The sequence below is a fragment of the Pseudorca crassidens genome, chromosome 8 (genome assembly GCF_039906515.1).
Source record: "Pseudorca crassidens isolate mPseCra1 chromosome 8, mPseCra1.hap1, whole genome shotgun sequence".
NCBI lineage: Eukaryota > Metazoa > Chordata > Mammalia > Artiodactyla > Delphinidae > Pseudorca > Pseudorca crassidens.
Window position 1 is genome coordinate 58,868,057 of NC_090303.1, and position 18,178 is coordinate 58,886,234.

Consider the following 18,178-nt stretch of genomic DNA (forward strand, 5'->3'; position numbering starts at 1 on the left):
GGATCAGAAACCATTCATTGCTCTAGGAGCTTACATTCAGATCCAAATGCAATGACAGGGACCATAGTGTTTTCAGGATACTCTGGCAACAGAATAAAAACATTGCCTGCGTATGAAGAGAGCCACATTGTATATACATTAATTGAGCTGACATTTATTGAGTGGCTATGATGTGCCAGGCCCCATGCCAGGGGCTGGGAAACAACCATGTGCAGCGCTCGTGGCGTTTACATAAGTCTAGTTGGGCTATTAGACATTAAATAATAAACACATATGTAATTACGAATTGTGATGAATGTTCTGGAGGAAAGGACAAGATGCTGTGATACAGAATAATCCAGTTTAGGTGGAGTGGGGCAGGAAAGGAAAGCAGAGAGCAAGTCGCATTTAGGTTGAAACCTCAGAATACAATTCAGTGATAGGTGTGTTTGAGGAGATGGAGGTTAGCATTAGGTTGAACCACATGAAATTGCTGAGATTTAACCATTTATGACCTACAAAATGGCAATTTCATACGGTTCAACCTAATATAAGCATGTAATCTGAGCAGGGACCGGGGAGAGAAGGCATGGGGTGTTCTCCTTTCATCGTAGCAGGTACAGATGGCTGCAAGATTAGAGACAATTGCAGCCAAGGAGGAAAACCTGCAACCCCACATTACAAAAGTAGCACTGGAATTTGAGCAGTATATCGAATGTTTATAGCATCCCTTGATTTTAAATACCCATACTCGTTCTCAAATCACTGAATCGATGTTTGGAGAAAAAGCCAAACTTCCGTTATCTCCCCTCCTTCTAAAATAGAAGTGGAGAGGGGCTGTTGTTTAAAGTTTGGTTCCTGGGGGCTGTGCATTTCTGAACAAATCAGCTGCTCCCATCACCAGGTAACCACACAGCGGCACACAACATGGTCCACTTACCATGACTGCATAACAAACCTCCCTGAACTTAGTGGTGCAAAACAACCACCATGTAGTATGCTCATGGATCCCAGGGATCAAGTATTGGAAAGGCCACAGTGGGGATGCTGCTTCTCTGCTCTACCATGTCTGGGGCCTCATCTGGGAAGATTTGGACTACGAGGGGCTGGAATTGCTGGAATTGGAGGATCTATCTCCCACATGGGCTCTTCACTCCCTTGTCTGCTACCTGAGCTGGGATAGGTGGAAGGCTGGCTCAACTGGGACTGTGGGCTGGACTACTGCCCTTGGGCTTCTCACAGTCTGCTAGCTAAGTTCTGAGAGGAAGGGTCCCAAGAGGGGACCTTTGAAGAGCGAGCATTTCAAGAAGACCAGATCAAAGCCAACTGGCCTTTTGACCCTGTTTCAGAAGTCACAACGAATTCTTTCTGCCACACTCCATTGATGGAAACAACAACAAGCTTACTCATATCCAAGCAGGGGGAGAGAGGGACAAAAATCCCACCTCTTGATGGGAAGACTGTCAAGGTCACATTGCAGAAGAGCATGGGGGATAGGAGATATTACTGCATCCATCTTTGAAAATGCAATCTGCTGTGAAGTGATTAGAGAGTAACACCCAGAGAAGCCTTCATGAGGGGCCAGGTAATGGCTTTGCACAGGATAGTTGTGCCTGGACAAAGTGAAGGTGAGGGCGAGCTACCCCTGTTACAAGAAAGAAGTGATTCCAGCAAAAGGAGTTTCCACAAACAACACTTCTATTGTCATAGTGTGCAGAGCAAACAACACTTCTATTGTCATAGTGTCTGGTTCTTCTTGAGAGGATGGAGACACGCACACGCAGTTTAGAGAGACAGAGGACTTCTGCTGGCAGAGCCAGAATTTTGCAAAGCATGTTAGAGGGAAACAGAGTCTTCCAAAGAAATCAAAGTCTCAGTTTGAAAAGACCTCTTAAAGAGAACTGCAGAAGCAATATCTGAGATTTAGTGACTGGAGGCAAGAAGCAGATGTCAAGATTTAAGACGCCTTAGACTGCAGCCTGGAAGGAAGGAGCCAGGGGGATAAATACCCTGACCTTTCTCAACTCCTGCCCTTTGATCTCCTGCCAGTACCTCCCTTTGGCCAAAGCAAACCAGAAGCCAGAGGGCAGGAAGTCTGGGCCAGGCAGCCCCTGGAGGCCCGCTTTTCCAGGTACAGAGCGGTGTGGACAGCGGTGGAGGTGGATCCAGAGCACAGACCCTGAATGAAAGAACACACTCAGAGTCTGTAACCCACACTGTGTGGACACCTGGACCTGGGAGGTCCAATCTGTACGCCTAACCTAACTATTACATTCAAGGTTTGGCCACCGGGATGAGCACAGCTGGGATAAGCATTGTCCTTATTTTGTGTTACTGAGGCTGAACTCTGTTCACAGACGGTATTTGTTGGAATGCTCCTGCAGCGTTAGTACACACAGACAGAGTGAGTGTCTCTGTGTCCCACGTTATTTATTATATAAGGCAGGGCAGCGAGGGGGTTGAGAGCCAAGCTCTGGAGTCACACAGCCTGGGTTCAAATCCTTGCTCTGCCACAGATTAGTGTGGTAGGTGAGTTACTTAACTTCTCTGTGCTTTAGTCCCCTCATCCTGAAAGGAGGGATGAAGATCACTCTGCATGGGGTAGTCTAAGGGTAAAATGAAATCGTGTGTATCAAGCACAATGCTTGACATGTAGTTTAAGGATCTGATAAATGCTGTTATTGTTCTCTTGCAACAGAAGCTTTCTGAGGGTCGTTTACATGCGGAGAGCTCCATACTTCTTCAGTGCAGTGTGAAGTTGCTTTAACACCCTTTTCAGTGCTATTTTAATAACATGTCTCTTAGTCATACTTTAACCCTTACCCCCGATACACTGTCAGGCGGGCAAACATGTAGAACATTACAGTCACAATTTAAAATACATATGCCTTTTGACTCAGCAATCTAAGAGTAGGATTTTAACTCACAGATATAATCACAGATAAGTCTATTGTACCCAAAGAACTATGCACAAGAATATTCTCTATAGTTTATATTTCAAAAGATTATAACACAGTTTAATCTTTTAAAAAACATCTTTAAAAACATTTAAAAAAATCTTTTACTGCTGAAAAACTGTGAGAACAACACAGTTTTTCAGCAGTAGGGACTGGTTAAATTACGGCACACAGAATGAGGCAGATCATTCTGATATGAAACAAACTCCAAGATATTCTACTGAGTGAAAAAAATAATATGCAAAAACAATGCTTACAGCGTACCACCTCTTGAAGTTCAAAAAGGATACGGTGTATATATACGCATGTGGGCGCACGCACACACACACACACACACAGGCTGGTATATATGTAGACTAGCTCTGGGAGGACACAGGAAAACTAGTAACTGGGGTTGCTCCTTGTGCAGGGGAAACAAAGGCCTGGGGGGGAGAGGGGCAGAGGAAGGGAGCCTATTCTTTGTCATACATTGTTTTGGACATGTTCAGTTTATAACTAGGTGCATGTATTACTTGGTAAAATTGATTAAAAATCCCAACACAGTAAATACACAGCAAAGGATACTGCTCTATACAGTATACAGCAATGACACGTTTGGGGGCTGAAGGAATAATGTGAGCACATTATTGAAAATGTAACACTTAGGTATCACATTTCTAATGATGTACAGCTAGGATTTCTAGGGATGTGGAGGAAACAGGGAGGGACGATCCACATGAAGGGGAACATTACCTCGGTTTCCTCAGCTAGGAGACGTGGCTCCACGGTGAGGGCTCTGACGATGAGCAGGGGTCTCTCTCTGGGTGGCTTGGCCAACTGTCCACATCAAATATCATTCTCACTCCTGCCGTCTGGCAAACTGGATGTGAATTTTAAGAGGCAAAGCATCAAACTCTGACTTCCATTCATTCTTTTCCAAGATGTCAGTTGCTAACATATTTTTAGCAAAATAGGACTATCTTAAGGATGCAGAGAGAGTGAGGAAGCCTGGCAAACGCTGGGAAAGTGAAGGCCTTGCCTGGAGAGCAGGAGAGGTTTCTGAGTGACCTTCAAAAGCATGATTTACCGCCCTGCACCCAAAACCCTCCCTGCTTCCGAAGGGGAAGGCTGCCCATGCAGAAGCGATGCCTACCCTACACCACACGGGGCTCTGTGAGCTCCACCACCGGGTTGCTGCCGGCGCAATTTAACCTTAGCCTGGGCCCCAGGAGCTGACCAGAAGTGGCAGCCTTCCCGTGAGGCTCAATGGCCTCCAAGACCACACTGCATCCTTAGCAATGGCCCATCTGCAAATGACCAGGGCTCTCGGTGACCCCCCTGAAGAAGTCACAGCCCTGGACCCCCTTCCCCTTCCGCCCACTCTGATGGACTGAGCCAGCACCTCCGTTGCACAGGGCTAGAGGCTGGTCACCTAGTAGACAGTGATTAGACCCTGAATCAGGCAAAATTAAAGCACAGACTTCTAAATTCTGGTGTGCAGAGCTTGGTGGAGTGGAAAGTTCCCTTGACTGAAATCGTGTGGACAAATAAATATATCCCATCTCGGTGCCTACATAATTGTTCACAGGCTTCCCACATAGGCCAGAATTACCACAATAGTACACACGTTTGATGCAGAGAAAATCAAGGAAACAAAGGCCTGAACCAGAGCAGCAGGGCACTAAGTAGCTGATAAAATCCAGCTCCTCTGATTTCTCTGGGGTCTGGCTTCCTCTATTGGATCCTCACCTGGCCCGGGAGTCCTACAGATGACTGCACGCTTCTCTTACCTCTGAATCCCACTTCATACTGGGCATATTTGCCCAGAAGGAATTCATCTGTCCTACATAATTTTTTTTTAAAGAAATATACTTTTCTTTTAATGAGAAGCCTGTAATTTTCACTTGACCCCTGACTGCAGTGGAGGTCCCAACCTAGGTAGCCTTTCCCCTGGAATCTGGAGTGTGAATAAGTCCTAATTTGCCCTCACTTCCTCTGGGCCAGGCCCCTACTAGATGGTTAACAGCATCATCTCACCTAACCTTCACAACATTTTCTGAGCTGTGTTTTATTTTTAGCCCCATTTTACAGAGAGGAGACAGGTTCAAAGAAGAAAAGCAAGTCACCTATAGTCACCTGGGCAGTGTGACTATCACTCAATACACCTCATGCTCTTTAGTAGTTTAACAAACAACAAAAACTCAAAAGTTAAAAATCCGAGATTCCATTTCTTGACTCCCAAAGTCCTGCTTCTGAATTCAATGACATGGCCCTGAAGTCCAGGCCACGCAGGGTGGAGATCAAAACCCGGCGGCCGCGCGGTACCCAGGTGCATGCAGGGAGAGGGCACCGCTGCCCGCCGCTGTCCCAGGGGTGGCACCTTTTCCTCTGCCAGGCCAGATGCGTTCCCAGGTGTCTGCCCCAGTGAGAAGCGGCTGCTTCCAGGCAGGTGGGGACTGTGTGTAGGCAATGGCAGAGTTTGACTAGGCAGGCTCCTGGGAGTGGGGTCTGCCCTGGCAGCCGTCATTGGGCATTCCCTGGGGCTCAGGACGCCCAGCTGCGGGTGCGCGTGGGGCGTCTCCTCAGGGGCGGTCCTGCGCGGGTCTCCATTCAGGCTTCCTTGCATCTTCTCCCAGCGGGGAGACCGCCTGTTTTCATCAACCTCTAATGAGGTCCCTACCTGATTTAACAAGAGCCAGCGCTGTCTCAGCTATTCCTGGAGTCTTTACAAATCTTTACTTTGAAATCCCTGGAGAGAAAGAAAGGTGCCCTAAACCTTTCTGCCCTACCTTTAAAGGGGTTCCCATCCCACATCCTCTCCACTCCCCCACTTCCCTAAACCAAAGGAAAAGCATTCTTTGCAATCCCTCTAATTAACAGTTTGTTTTTATTTTTCAATATTTGGTGGCCGATTTAGTTTAAGGTCCTTGGGGAATTTAAACTACATAGATTAAATAAAAGCAGCTGAAAAATGGAGAATGTTTCAGCAGAGTTTCTTTTCTCTTTTTAATTGGTAGCAGCACAATCTGTAACAAGGTGAGTCTAATTCCATTCTGCTGAAAGAAGAAAGTTTTATTTTATTATCCTTCCAAGAATATCTAGCAAATTGGCAGTGTTGGTGGGTTTTTTCCCCCCCTAATATAATGAAAGGGAGAAAAGCCCCAATTTCTTTCCATTTCTGAGGAATCATCAAGTGTGGGAGTCAAATGAGGACATGGATACGTCCCTTGCATCAAGACTCTGCCTTACTCCAGAGCCCTGACCCTGGCACCCATTTTCTCCAGTCCAGCACAGGCTGGCTGCCCCATCCCCAGCCATGAAGGCCAGCCTGCTCCCGCTCCACTCGGCAGCACCAAGTGCCTTCTCCCCTGCAGCCACTCTGAGACATCTCCCCACTGGGGACAGGCAGGCCTCTGCTTCACATCAGCTGTTTCCTTGACCTCTGGACCAGTCAATTACCTGCTTTCAAGCCTCACCTCCTTCATGAAGCTTCCCCAGACTAACACAAACTCATCAGACTACTCCCTTTCTGTGAATTCCACACAATCCTGCACTGTTGGGCATAATTCTCTAGCATGGACGGCAAGCTTCAAGCTTTCACAGACACTGTTAAAAACTATTATTTATATATTCTCAGTACTCTTATACTGGTCAATTAAAAAGCAACTAGATACAGCCTTAATGAAAGGCAGCTTAGTAATATGAATCAAAAAACTTAATATTTCATCGGCCCTTTGACCCCAATTATACCTCTAGGAATATATCCTCAGGAAAAAACATGTATGAAGGAATGCTCATTAGAAATATTTATTACTTCTAAAATTTGGAAATAATCCAAGTGTCCAACAATAGGAAAATGGTTAAATAAATTATAGAGCAGCTATACAATGGACTATTCTACAGCCATTAAAAATATTATATAATAATACTTAATGACAGGGAAAGTTATTCAGGTTATATTTTTAAGTGGAAAAACAGGCTTTAAATTAATGGCAAATTTTACTTTTAATCATCTAGCTTTAGCTCAGAAGAGCTAAAAAGGGAAATAGACAAGTCATAAAATTACAAGGCTCCCTTTATTCTCCCTTCTTCACATGTTAGATGAAGAAAAAATTAAATATAGACAAGAAAGGAAAAAATTAACCAGGTTGTTTCTATCCACATATAACCACAATTAACATTCTGATGGACCGCCCTATCTTTTTTCTATGTGTGCATGCATGTATGCATGGGGGTGATTGCATGTATCATGTTATACACTCTTTTACTATTATTAGAGTCATTGAGACTATAATATACATCTTTGATTTTAAAAAGTCTAATGTTATTTTGTATTTTTACTCTCTTCTGATGATACAAGAACCTTAGGTCACTACTTTACCTCTCTTCCACTTCTGATCTCATGTGATATTGTTGACATGTATTTTAATTCTCTATATATTATAGATTCCACAAAGCATCTTCATAATCAATATTTACTTATGTTCCCTACATACTTACACTTCCCATTACTCTTTATTCCTTTCTACACCTCTTATTTCCATATGTGATCATTTTCCTTATGAGTAAAGAACACTCTTTAGTATTTCCTTTAGTACATGTGACAAACTCATCCATTTTTGACTGAAAAATCACCTTCATTCTTGAAGGACATTTTCACTGAGTATAGGATTCTAAACTGGCAGTGATTTTCTGTCAATTCTTTGAAGATGTTTTGAACAATTTTACTCTGATTTGCCTAGGTCTGGTTTTTCTTGTATTAGTCCTGCTTGGAGTTTGTAGTAATTCTTGAATCTGTGGCTTGATGTCTTTCATCAATTTTTTCAAATCCCAGCAACTATCACTGCAATTGCTTCTGCTCAATTTCTCTCCTCCACTTTTGGGATTCCACTTACACATTATGTTAGACCTTCTCACAGATTCTTCATATCTCTTATTCCTTCTTCTGTTTTTTCCTCTTCCTTCAAAATATCATTCCAAATATTTTTTAGTGACCTTTCAGTTCATTAATTTTCTATACAGCTATGTCTAATTTTCTATTAAACCCATCCAATGAGTTCTTCAGTTCAGTTCTACAGTTTCCATTTCATTTTTCTCTGCCCAAAATCTCAATTTATCTTTTATATCTTTGAACATATCAAGCAGGATTATTTTAAAATCTTCATTATTACCTCCATTGTCTGGATAATACCATTGTTTCCGTGGGTCTGTTGTTTCTCTGGATTTTTATATGTGTGTTTTCTTTCCTTGTGTGTCTGGTTATTTTTGACTGAGAGTCTGAAATTGGATAGGAAAAACTGTAGAAAGAATTTGAAGTCTAGGGTGATGTTATCTTTCCTTCAGAAAGGATTTATGTTTGCTTCTGGATGATAACTAGGGACATAGCAATCCAAATTCAGATATGAGAGGATTTGAAACCGGGGTTCAGACTCTTTGAGAGTTAGTTTACTTCTGGTCACCTTTACTTCCAAAATATAGATATTTAGGGGTATCACCCAAATTATGGGATGCTTACTAGGCTCCCTCACCTTGGGAAGACTTAGACTCCAATTTCTGTCTCCCCATGTCCTGCAAGGCTACCAGAGCCCTGCTTAGCTTCTCAACCTCCCCACCACCTCTTCTGTAATCGGCAGATGTGACCCTACATGCCACTGGGTTTCCATTGCTCTGGGTGTCTATCTTCTCCCAAATCTTAACCTGGTAATTCTTTTCTGCCTTATTCACTCTCTAATGCCTTCAAGTGGATTTTTTTAAAAAATGAATTGGCCCAGCTTTTCTAATTGTTCTCAACAAATAAGTTGATCCAAGTGTTCTTATCTGCCACTACTGAAAGTAGTGGGTAATTGGCCACTGTGTTTCTTGTCATTATTATTGAGTTAGTTGTTCTTTGTTCCTTTGAATATCAAAAGAATTGCCAACAAAAACTGTAGAAAATCACTTCTGCCTGGGGTAAAGTTGGGGTAGATAGCCATTCAAGGATCCTTTCTTTGTGGTTTATCTACTTTCCCCCACTTTACTGGTCAGAGACTGATCCATGATGTTGCCTATTTCCTAGCAAACCAAGGCCCAAGTGAGACTAAATCCTGATGTCTGAGTACATACCACACTGCCTTTTCCTCCCTGAGGTCTAATTCTGGCCGAGAGGTGGAAGCCTGTAGTGAGTCAGTTCTACTGCCTCAATTCTATTGCATGGGGCTGTGGAGAAGAAGGAAAATTACAGTCTGCAATTCCACACACCAAATACCTGGGAAACCAAGCTGATGCATCCACAAGATAACATTTTAATTTGCCTTTTGCCCCTCTCACTTGAATTGGTGAGATCTGCAGCTACTGGCCCCTTTTCTGAGTGACTCACACACTTCTGTGGCTAGTGCTGAGTTTTGCAGCTACCAGAAAGAGAATCTAATGTTTCTTTTTCAAAGGTCAAGTATATCAGTGTTATTAATTTCCTATTTAAGCTAATTTTAAGAAACAGCCTTTGGAAGGAGAGAGGATGAGGTGGTATTCTATAATAGCGCTTCCCTCTCCAAGGCTCCTGATGAACAGAAGTGGGTCTCGGGAGGAGGTGAATGTAGTGGTGTTGAGGACCTCAGGGCATGATGCTTCATGGTTTCTGGCTTCTTAAGGAAGCATCAGAAACAATGGGTTTTCTGTGCCCCATAAAGCCTATGTCAGTTAGTGACCTTTGGACACCGATTAAGGATGAGTACCATAGAACTCATGCCTTTAGAGAACTGGGAGGTTTCTTTTTGTTCCTTTTTTTTTTGCCATGCCACATGGCTCACAGTATCTCAGTTCCCTGACCAGGAATTTAACCTGGGCAATGGCAGTGAAATCTCAGAATCTTAACCATTAGGCTACCAGGGAACTCCCTAGACAACTGGGGGTTTCTAAGCCTGGCAGGGAGGGAGCTATCCTAGTTCTATCACATTCCTTCCATCTTTCTATGAGAGGAAGATCTGCCAGACTGCACCTGCTCATGTGAGCACCAGCTCCCCTCATAGCTCATGAAAGATTTTAACAACACTGCTAGCCCCTCTCCCTCAGGCAAGTTCTTAGTGTAGCTCTTTCCCCATCCTAACCCGGCTTCCAAACCCATGGGATCTAAAGTAATAAAGGCTCTGGGGAAGCAAACTTTAGAAATTGAATTCAATTTAAATCACCTTTGTTGAATTCTTGGGGCTGAGAATATGACCAGGACATTGCATCTTTGAAAGAATCAACAGTCTTTAGTATTGATATAGTGACCTCAAGATGTCTATCATATGCTTTTGGGGGGAAAATATTTGATAATACCATTTTAGACAAATAGACACATCTACATATAAGTAAATGATAGTATATACATTTTAAAAATCTAAAAGAACACAAAACATGCTGTTAATATAATTAGGAAGGGAGGACTTAGTTTTTTACTTTATATACTTTTTTCCTTTTTTCTTTTTTTTTACAAGCAAGAATTACTTCTTAATAAAGATTTAAATTTTTTAAAAATAGAGGCTTTGGGGCTTCCCTGGTAGCACAGTGGTTGAGAGGCCGCCTGCTGAACCCGGGACACGGGTTCGTGCCCCGGTCCGGGAAGATCCCACATGCCACAGAGCAGCTGGGCCCGTGAGCCATGGCCACTGAGCCTGCGTGTCTGGAGCCTGTGCTCCGCAACGGGAGAGGCCACAACAGTGAGAGGCCCGCATACTGCCAAAAAAAAAAAAAAAACAGAGGCTTTGGAAGAGTTTCAGGAAAAATAAAATTATAACAAAATACACAGGAATACTCAGAACTTTAAGTTATTTTAGATTTAAAATTCTTTTCAGTAATTGATTCATTTTTTATTCATTCCACACATATTTTTGAACATCTCTGTTCTTTGCATTTTATTACTAGGTGATTTTTAAACTTAAAATGGGTAGAGGGAGCAGAAAAGAACCATGAAAGGAAGACCAAAGAACTAGAAAACAAGGTCCTTATGCTTAAACTTACATAATTTATTCATCTCACCCAAGCATCCATCCATCCTCTCAATGAATATATACTCATCAGATACTTAACTTCTTGCAGGACTCTATGCTAAGTACTTCAGGGGATAAAGAGATTAGAAAAATCACTCCCACCTCTAATGATTCCACAGTCATGGCCCTAGAATGTTTGTACAATGTCTTGGACATAGTAATGCACCTCCCAGATCCACCTTAAACAAAAGATCTGCTAACTCAGCTGCTGGGAGTGTTGGACAAGCAGCCTTCAGTTGTCAGTTCCTTCAGGGATGGCCTCAGCTCCGGAGAGCCACCTGGCCCAAGGTGTGGCCCCTTCCCAAGTGGCCGATATCCAGTGACTGATCGTTACAGGAGCATAAAGGCCCAGACATCTCAGTACAACTTGGGAACACTCTGAGGGGATATTCTACGTCCAGAGCTCCTGTGGAACTGGCTGAGTCTACTGCTGGGCTTGCATCACAGCTTGGCTTCTCTATCTACTCCAACTCCCCTCTCCCCCATTTTCCACAGGTGATGATACCAAAGGCATTCCTTAATAAACATTCTATTCATTAAACTCACTCTCAGAGTCTGCTTCCTAGGGAATTCAACGTGCAACACACTAGCCCTAGAAAACTGAATGGTTACAGAAAATGTTAGAATAAGTCAGGTTCATCTACTTCTTGGCATTAGTCCAGCCAGGGCTACAGAAGCAGTATTGCATAGGGCAGGGGTTGGCAAACTTTTCTGTAAAGGGCCAGATAGTCGGGCTTTGCAGGCCACATAAAGTTTCTGTTGCATATTTTGTGTGTGTGTGTGTGTCTATGTAAGTGTTTAAGATGTAAAAATCATTCTTAGTAGATTGGCAGTAGAAAAACACAGGCAGTAGAAAACAAGCTGCATGCCGTTGGGTCATAGTTTACTGACCCTGGTGTAGGGTATTAAGAGCATAGACTTGTTAGGAGACCATTCTCCGTGGGTCGCTTGTATTTCTGCACATCTAGCAAAGCAGAGCCATGAATGACATTGTCCCACACTACCTTTTTAAGTATTTTGTATAGCCCACAGCCTAGGAAGATACAGCCTCTCCCTCCACAGAAGAGGTCAGGCATGCTCTCTGCCCACTGTAAAAGACTGCCACTTAGGTAACATGGGAGATAGAGCCCATCTAAGTCTCTCTTGGCGTCAAGCCTATTTCATGATTTTTCCAAAGTATACTGTGCCTCCTTCTATACCCGCTTTCTGATGTGCCTTCATGAGGGAACATGTTTCCTTCCCTCCCCCACTGAGAATCTCTGACTTAATGTCAGTGGAACCTCAGCAGGGTAAAGAACTATAGACCAAGTACTGTAGAGTGTGTTCAATTTTTATTACTTAAGTGAATTCTCTGTTATTTGTAAAGTGTAGGCCTACAAATACAGAGAAAGGAAGACTTTGCTAAGGGCTGAGTGCTGTACACGCCTTCCCTCAATTAACTACACAACAGCTTTCACGATGGCAGCATCAGCACCTCCCCTTTGCCGATTAAAGAAATCAAGGACCCAGGAGGTTGTGCCTCTGCCTGAGGGACTGCCAGCTAATCAGTGGTCCAGGGGTATCCCCACGTCTACTGGACCCCGAGGCCTGTGCTCTCTTTCATATCATGGGGTGTCCTCGCTGTTCCTTTCTGTTCGTGGGTCTCTAATCAGGCCGAACCAGGATCACCTGGGAGTTTTAAAAAATATGGCTGCCCAGGCCCCAACCCAAACCAATTCAATAAGAAACCCTGGGGGGCTTCCCTGGTGGCGCAGTGGTTGAGAATCTGCCTGCCAATGCAGGGGACACGGATTCGAGCCCTGGTCTGGGAAGATCCCACATGCCGCGGAGCAACTAGGCCCGTGAGCCACAACTACTAAGCCTGCACGTCTGGAGCCTGTGCTCCGCAACAAGAGAGGCCGCGATAGTGAGAGGCCCGAGCACCGCGATGAAGAGTGGCCCCTGCTCGCCGCAACTAGAGAAAGCCCTCGCACAGAAACGAAGACGCAACACAGACGTAAATAAATAAATAAAATTCACCTCTTAAAAGAAGAAAATTTAGGGCACTGAAAATTATATAGGACTTCAGCTTAAAAGGGAATCCTTGCTTCTCAGTTGCTGGAATTATTAAAAACAATAATAATAATAAAAAAGAAACCCTGGGGATGGAGTCTGGGCATCTGTATTTTTAAAAAACACCTCCCCGGGTGGTTCTCATGTGCAGCAGTGTTGAGAGCCACTGACCTCTCTGCCTCTGGGGGGAGGCCTGTCCCTTCAAGGCCCCGCGCTCGCCTGTGGGTTGAGGGGAGAGGAAGGCTCACTGAAGCCCGCCTGTTCCGCCGCTTTTCCCCCCACACAGAGCGAGGTCACTGGCTTCTTGGGTGCCTGGGAAGCTGCCAGTCCTGGGCCTGCCTGCTCTGGCCATGGCCCTGGAACAGAAGGCTGGAGTCCCTGCACCGCCGATGGCACTCTTAGTCTGCCACTTGCCAGGAACATTCTGTGGCTGAATATTTCTGTCAAGAAGGTGACCAATAAAAATGGTACCTGCTCGAGAGAAAGAGCAGCTATTAAAACACCGGGATGCCTGGGGTGGAGGCTGGGGGTTGGGAGCTTACTCACAGGGCCAGACAGGGAGAGGCGTGACCTGGGCTTCTTTCCAGAACTCTTCCAGAACCAGAACTGCTGCTCTGACCCTGCACAGTTATTCTCTTCTCGGTGCCAAGTAGGACGGAGCGCGGGGCTCCGGGATGTTAGGTTTGGCAGATTCCAGAGCTGATCATCTAGCAGAGGGTTGTCCGAGCTCCTTGCCTGCTTCTGCCTCCGCCTCCGCCTCCCTTACAGCCCACCTGGTGCTCATTTCACTGCTCATTAGCACCTCCTCCAGAAGCTGAGGCGTTGGGGAGGAGGTGAAACTCAAACCCAGCAATTCTGCCTGTTAGCAGCGCTTATAAAAGCCTTGACGCTTATAAAAGCCTTCACGGAGGAGCAGGTGAATGCAGTTGGCTAGAACCCGAGCCTCCGGCATCCTGGTGCCGCAGCTGCCTGGGGCCTGGCATTTGCCGAGCGTCTCCTGTAACCACCAGAGCAGCAGCTGATGGTGTGAGAGGCGCTTGGGAATCTGAGAGGTGCTTCAGAAGTGATCCTCCACCAAGCCTGTGAGGTGGGTACAATTCTTGTCTTCCTTGACGGGTCTGGGAGAGGCCAGTGACTTGTCCAAAGCCACGCAAACTACAGCGAGTAAGTCCACCAGGAGTGTGAATTCTGGCAGAAGTCGGAGTCCAGATGCTACAGGCCTTACTCTACCCCTCTGGTTTCCTACCATGCACGCTCCATGTGAGGCTTAAGGTCCCCACTCTCAAGGGACTTCTGACCCAACAGGAAAGGAATGTCATTTTTTGAGTTAAAGTTGAACAACCCACAAAACCCAAAAGGGAAGTGACATGTGAGAGTCACAGCTGCTCAGAGGAAGAGAACCAGGAGGGGGATCTTGAAGGGGCAGCATCGGAGACCCACTTTGAAAGGGAGCAGCATTTGGGTAGATGAAGATCAGAGGAGATTCTAGGCAGGGACATGAGACGTCGGGGCTGGAAGCCCTTCAGAATGACAGGGGCTGTGGTCAGGTGAGCAGAGGTGGGATCGCGGCTGGCCTGGGGCAGTGGAAACACCTGCTGCTGCCTGGCAACCTCTGAAGGCTGAGCAGGTCAGGTCTGAGTTGTGGCTGTGCTCCAGGAAGGCCGCAGGGGCGACCGTGGGTGGGATAGGCGGAGGGGAGAGCGCACAGGAAGCAGGATCAGTTCTGCTGCCATCCTGGTCCAGGCTGAGCCAGGAGGGAGGAGGGGCCTGACCAGCAGAGAGATGCCCCACAAACCAAATCATCCCCGTTCTTGGAGCCGGTAACCAACTCCAGGCGGTGCCTTTAAAATGAGACTACGGGGCTTCCGCGAAGTCAGGTTACCTTGTTACGGCGTCAAAGGGGTTAGTTTTTGGTCCCCAGATGGCTGACATATCTGCTCTGGGATTTACAATTTTTCTAGAAATACTCAAGTTCCTGGAATTCTTAAAGATTTCAAATCCTTCAGTAATTTTTTTTTTTTTTTGCGGTACGCGGGCCTCTCACTGTTGTGGCCTCTCCCGTTGCGGAGCACAGGCTCCGGACGCGCAGGCTCAGCGGCCATGGCTCACGGACCCAGCCGCTCCGCGGCATGTGGGATCTTCCCGGACTGGGGCACGAACCCGCGTCCCCTGCATCGGCAGGTGGACTCCCAACCACTGCGCCACCAGGGAAGCCCTTTCAGTAATAATTTTTAAACATTAAAATTTTCTCCAGCAATTTCTTCCAGGCTTCATAAAGTCAGCTATGCTATTAGGCTCTCGGAAGAGATATAAGAGGGTGGCCTGTCTTCTGAATAATCACCCAGCAAATCTCAACCAGTGCGACTGTCTCTCACCAGGCTCCCATGTACATAGTTTTCTATCTTGTCATGATATGTCTCTAAAATGAACAGGCCCACAGAAGATCTTAAAATGAATGCTCAGTTCCCCATACACATCTTTCCCTCCTTCCTACCCTAGAACAGGTCTGGCAATAGATGATTTAGGAAAGTTTTCTATTGTCTTGGCGCACACTGACATTTGCCTTGTGAAGCAGGTAAGTGCTTTTTTCCAAGATGCATTCAGAATTTCATGCTGTGTTTCTTAAAAGCTGTGATTAGATTGATGGGTGGTCAGGAGCCCACCTCTCAGGACTGTCTCCCTGCCTGCCGGGCAAGGAGCAGCCTTTATGCAGACCATTTGCCTCCCATTGAGCTGATCGAAGAGTCCAGTCCATAGGCTGGCCAGTGACTACGGGGGGCTGGGAGCAGAACACTGAACTGGGCCAATCAGATTCCAGCTCTTGAGAATTTGATCTGGCAAATATGGAGGAAATCAGGCACCAATATGAGCTGAAGTTGAAAGGACGTGATGATGGAACAAAGTATTCGGAGAGGGACCATGATGGGCCAAGTGGAAGACAAAGTTACGAGGCAGCAGAAGCAGAGGGCAGCCCACTCCCTAGAGCTGCCTTGGGTCTTGATTTCAGATTCCAGCTCGGGTCCATGTATATCCCATCAGTAAACCTTCTGCTTTTGGAAGTGCTCTCAGTCTGTGTTTTCTGCTCCCAAAGAATACCCCTTCAAACTAAAAACTTACTAATTATAACCTAACACAGTATCCCCTAACACAGCATGGGCTGAGCCCTACTCAGTCACCAGCTCTTCTCAGACCTGAATGTGAAAAGATGCTGTTATTTTGCAGATTCTGATTCAGCAGGTCTGGGCTGGGTGCGGCTGGGGTTCTGCTCCCAGGTGATGCCATTCCTGCTGGTCCTAGGTCCACAAGAGCCAGGGGATAGGTAACTGTTGTTACTTATTTGGAAAGAAAGAAAAACCTAAACCAAACAAAGCCAACAAAGACTAGGTTTCCAAGCTATCCAAAAGATAGGCAGTAAAGAAGCAAAATCAGTGATACTTTCTAGCCCTTTTCCTTTCTATGGCATTTAGAAAGAGAGTGGATGTAGATGGTCAAAAGTGACACGACTACAGGCCACTGAAGTTTCAGGATACTGTAATATTTGAGGCAATCTTTTTTTCTTTAATTTTTTTTTAGAGCAGAACTCTTGGGTTTTTAAATAAATCTGCTCTCTGGCATCAATAAATTCCATCATTTGCTAAACGGATTGGTTTTGAATAATGTCTATGACTCTTACAAGAAACTGTTACATTTCACTAGAAGGGAGTATGATGGAAGTTGGTAATCATTCTAAACTCAGCAAGTAAGTTTCCTGCTGCGTCATTTCCAACAATGCTGCTTTCCACTGCTGCTGAAGTTTGGGATTCATATTTTGTCATTGAAATTAGAAGGCTAATTCTTGACTGAATGCAAACATCATCTTCCTCACATGTATTTTCCTGTTCTAACTGCAAGATGGATCAAACTGCACACCCTCTTCCAACACCAAAAAGCCCCGCCAGGGTAGAGGTAATAGTGAGATGGGAAATAAAGGGAAGACAAGGGGTACATTACTGCAAACATGAAAGTCAACCTTGGAGCTGGTTTAATGAAATCCAAAAGCATAATATAAAAATGTGAGCTCTAAAAATATCCAGTAGACTACATACTTATCTTAAGGGGGAAAAAAGGACTTTGCCTCGGTGGTATCTTGGGCAATGGCTCTTTTAGTCCATTACAGTTGTGAGCCTTTACTGCCTGTGATAAGCTGGGGCCTCACCATGAATTTTTAGTGCTTCAGGTAGGGCGAGCACAGCTTTCCAAACTGTAAATTACTTTAGCAAATACTCTGGACAGAGGAAGTAAAACAGAAGACTGAAGCTGAGAGGACCGTTTTTTATACTCCCTCGACCCTGCTGCTTATCTGCATGGGACATTTGGGTAAAAGCAGGTTTATGCCACCCCCAATCCCTAATCTGAGCAGCCTTTGCAGTTGGATTTTGAGTAAACTTCAAAACCCTCTGTCACTCATGCAATAGATGTGAACACAACTCACCACGATGATAAACACAAGTGCATATTGCAGGCCTAAGCACCACCTTTCATGAGATCACATTTTTAAAATGTTTCTCTTGGCCTTACTAATCTACTTCTTCACTATTGAACCAACTTCTGCTTGAATCAGTCAACAACAGGGTCTTTAATCGACAAGGTTAGTACAAGGGTAAATGCTTTAAAATCTCACTAAGATAATGAAAAGTATGCAAACTATATAAACCAGACCATTCACATGTGGGACATAAGATCATTTTAAAGATGCTGCATTGATCATGTCCTCTGAATGTGAAATCAACGCACATTGTACAGCACACAGTTTTCTTAAGGGGACAACAGGACCAAATATTTGAAAGTGGAACTGAGTTTTATCGAGTCTCTTCCATGGGTCAGATGCTTTATATATACTCTTTCATCTCATTTATTTCTCCCGAAAGCTCTATGAACTGCTTTTCCATTTCAAAAATAAGAAAACTAAACTTTAGAAATGTTAGTGTGCTAATGCCATGCTGGTTTTCAAATATAAGTCTGCCATACTCCAAAGTCACTATTCTTTCCCCCGTCTCTCTAGCTGCCAAATAAAGGCAGCTCTCTCTTTACTTCTCTCTTCTCCCCTATTCCTGACCCCGTCTTCTCCTGGCTGCGCACAGTAGCTCTATTTTATTTTCTATGGCTCTATTATTTATTCTAGGATCATGTTTGTCTGCCTATGTACAATCATTTGCACTCCCTCTC